The sequence below is a fragment of the Sinohyriopsis cumingii genome, chromosome 5 (assembly GCF_028554795.1).
Source record: "Sinohyriopsis cumingii isolate HCF-2022 chromosome 5, ASM2855479v2, whole genome shotgun sequence".
NCBI classification, from domain to species: domain Eukaryota; kingdom Metazoa; phylum Mollusca; class Bivalvia; order Unionida; family Unionidae; genus Sinohyriopsis; species Sinohyriopsis cumingii.
In genome coordinates, this window is record NC_142965.1 from 134,195,685 (window position 1) to 134,200,176 (window position 4,492).

Sequence of the window (4,492 nt, forward strand, 5' to 3'; positions counted from 1 at the left end):
AGCACTAAAGCAAGTTGCGACATCTGATTGGTCAATATTCGAACCAATGTTTCACTGTAGTAGCAAATATTTCGCAAAACGCCGATCGGTTTTTATCAGAAACACTAGATCTAGAACGTGTATATTTGTTGTCTCTTTATATGCCGTTATGCTATTATTGAACATTTTAATAAATTATATTGTGATATAACAGCAGAGAAATTGAATTCAAATGCAGTTGTTACATCAGAAATTCAAATGTAATGTTTATATTAGAAATTCAAGTTGGTCATATCAATACTTTTGTGGCCGTTTGATATTTATGATACCGTTGGCAGTTCATAGTTAACTATTTAATTTTTTGTCTTAATTATTAAGATCAGACACATGTAACAGTCAAATAAAGAAATGCTATTTATAAACTCCATGGGCTAATTCATACATACACACGGCAATGACTCCTTTGTGTTCTCATATACACGGCAATGACTCCAATGGGTTCTCATGGTGTGTATGTGGCAAGTTAGTGTTCTTTCTGTTGGGACAGTAACAAATTATTGCAAATATTCGCTTGCTAAGGTGATCGTACGTCAATTCAGTGCAGTGTGCTATTTTGTATGTGATCAGTGTAATATATCTTCAGTTTTCACATGTCTGAACTAAAGCCAGGTTTGGGGTTTTTAAAAAAAAAAAAAAAACTTTTGCTTGGCAAGGCCCCAAAAATGTGCGTTTCCTATTGTACTGATTTTAAGAGTGTAGGTAGGGATTTTTTTTTTAATATATGACTAGTATATATAATTTACTAAGCGCACCAAGTACTGGGCTAAACTAGATTCACAAATTAATTTGTGGACTTATATATATATATATATATATATATATATATATATATATATATATATATATATATATTGTTTGAATTTTTTTAAATTTTTTTTACCCAGTGGTGTGTGTGTGTGTGTGTGTGCAGGTGTCTGCAGCACAAAAATAGGGATGATCGGCAGGGGTCTAAAGATGTATGAACATCTTATACTTTGACATATTTGCATCAAAAACTGGTGGCAAACAAACTCAGCTCAAGACCATGTTATTAAGGGAACAGCCCTTTAATTTTCATGAAGGAGACATTCAAACTTGTATATCTTTTTTTGTGCCTTGACGTAAATATGTCTAAACTAATATATTGGATCCAAGTAAATCTTTTTTCTTTCTTGTTTTACAAAGTTTTTTGCAGGCCACAATTTTTTATAACCCCAACCCCCCATCAGTCTTTTATTATTTTTTCTTTTAATAAGCATTGAATTAAAGATTTACACAGCATAGTGTTTTGGTGCCTGTCTATTTCTTCTAAATTCATAACCATGGATGTTTGTTTTATCATTAGGTAGCCTTACTGTGAATTAAGTAATCACTGCATCTTGCAATTTAGCCCACCCCCCACCCCAACCTGCGAGCAGTAAAGTGTTAAAAAATTTGTTGCATGCAACTAAGTATACTATTTTTATAGATACTCAGATTTAGGCAAAAGTTAATGTTTTTAATTATTGCATGTGCTTAACTTCAAAGTTCTGTGAAGGTTACCTGATATTCAATATACTTAACAATATGTCTATTCAAATCAAAACAAAACAAGGAAACAAATATATTCTATTCCAACTAACAAGCCACCACCATATTATACTGTTGGAAAACAGCATCTTAATGTCATGAAAAAAAAATGTAGACATGTATATATAAATGACAGATCCAGGGATTGGAAGAGCCCGTAAAATTAACCTTCAATCAATGTTTAACAAAGTTTTCTTTACATTCAGATGGTTATAATTATGCTGTGTAAACTCATAATTATGCAGAAACAACTAGGGATTCATTCCATCACAGACCCCTTGCCTTCTTCTTGACGCCCCCTAGTTCAACCACATTCCTGGATCTATACCTAGCATGTTAAACCCAGCTGGTACAGCTTAGTTAATTATCCAGTGTGTACATATGGTTATGATTATGTAGAGTTTGAGTCCTATATTGATGTTTACCTATGGTTATACTAAGAGAAAGGTTGAATACTAATTGTATATTGCTCCTTCATCTGACACTCAAAGATCCCAGTGCTTCCATCCCATCTTTCAACTCCTTCTGCAAAACTAAATTTATTATTGAAAGAAGATGAGGTAATTAGTAATGAAGCAAACTCGTTTTCTGTATTAAATAAACTAAATCAACAGTTATGGTTCCAGCTAGTGAATGTCTTTAACTCTCCCATTTGTTCCAATTAATTGTTGATTCGCCTAATTACAGTATGTATCTTTCTTTTCCTCTTTGCTAAGTTACATAGACTCCAGGTGGCCAAATGGTCTACAGCACTCACCTTACAGGTAACTTGCACATCTCACCTCTGTCCCTGTGAGTTTGAGTCTCAGCTTGACCAACTCAGTTACAAGAGAAAGCTCACCAGTAACTTCCTTTGGATCAGTAGTTCCTCCTTGGGTCTTCCTCAACCAAACATAATAGCAGCCTTGTATAGCCTATCATGTGCTTAATAGTGGTGTTAAATCCCACAACCCACCCACCCCCAAAATGTTTTTTTTTCTTCATCTATGTAATTTCAACCTAGTTGTCAGATTTACTCAAGTTTGTATAAAATTTTTGTCATTTTTGATGCATTTTTGTGTATTTTGGGAAAGAACAAGATGAGTTGGTTAACTATTATCCAATCCTATAATAAATAATTAATTAATAAAGCTACAATACAATAAGGTTGAAATGAACAAACTCAAAATGCGACAAATGATGAGTGGAAGAGTTACTGAGATATTGAAAACAACTATCTGATAATAAAACAATACCATATACAGCATATGTAAATCTTTTAATACCCAGTCAAACCCATATGGTTTAAAAAAATTTGGGGGATTAATTTTTCTGATTGAACTGAGTCTTGTAGAGACAATCTATGTGGTGTGTAGAGACAGTCTATGTGGTGTATAGAGACAGTCAATGTAGTGTGTAGAGACAGTATGTATGGTGTGTAGATACAGTTCATGGTGTGTAGATACAGTATATGTGGTGTGTAGAGACAGTCTATGTGGTGTGTAGAGACAGTATGTGTGGTGTATAGATAGTCTATGTGGTGTGTAGAGACAGTCTATGTGGTGTGTATAGACTGCCTGTGTGGTGTGTAGATACACTATGTGTGGTGTGTAGAGACAGTCTATGTGGTGTGTAGAGACAGTTTGTGTGGTGTGTAGAGACAGTCTATGTGGTGTGTAGAGACAGTATATATGGTGTGTAGAGACAGTCTGTGGTGTGTAGATACAGTCTATGTGGTGTGTAGAGACAGTCTATGTGCTGTGTAGAGACAGTATATGTGGTGTGTAGAGACAGTATGTGTGGTGTGTACAGTCTATGTGGTGTGTAGAGACAATATGTGTGGTGTGTAGAGACAGTTGATGCAGTGTATAGAGACTATGGGGTGTGTAGAGACAGTCTATGTGGTGTGTAGAGACAGTATGTGGTGTGTTGATGACAGTCTATGTGGCATGTAGAGACATTCTATGTGGTGTGTAGAGACAGTCTATGTGGTGTATAGAGACATTCTATGTGGTGTGTTGATGACAGTCTATTTGGTGAGTTGATGACAGTCTATGTAGTGTTTAGAGACAGTCTATGTGGTGTGTAGAGACAGTCTATGTGGTGTGTGGAGACTCAGTATGGTGTGTAGAGAAAGTCTATGTGGTGTGTTTATGAAGAAAATAGAACATTCCATTATTGTAGAGACAGTCTATGTGGTGTGTTTATGAAGAAAATAGAACATTCCATTGTTGTAGAGACAGTCTATGTGGTGTGTTTATGAAGAAAATAGAACATTCCATTGTTGTAGAGACAGTCTATATGGTGTGTTTATGAAGAAAATAGAACATTCCATTATTGTAGAGACAGTCTATGTGGTGTGTTTATGAAGAAAATAGAACATTCCATTGTTGTACAGTTGCTGATTTAGACAAAGTTATTCATTCTGCATTCTTGACTAAGTTGCTGCACAAATATTTATTATGCAGTTATTACCCAGTTATTTATCATACAGTTAATATTTATTTATTATACATTTATTGTTATCTATCATACAGTTATTAGTTATTAATTATACCGTTATTACAGTTATTTATTATGCAGTTATTACACATTTATTATAAAGTTATTACACTGTTATTTCTTATACAATTATAACAGTTATTTCTTATACAATTATTAGTTGTTTATTATACTATATTGAAAGATTTTAATGCCCAGTTAAACCCAAAATATTAATTTTTCTTAATATAAGGGTTTATTTTGCAGTAATTTATTATACAATATGTAACAAAGATTAGATGTAAAGCTTCTACAATGGACTGAGTAATTTATTATACAATATGTAACAAAGATTGGATGTAAAGCTTCTACAATGGACTGAGTAATTTATTATACAATATGTAACAAAGATTAGATGTAAAGCTTCTACAATGGACTCAGTAAT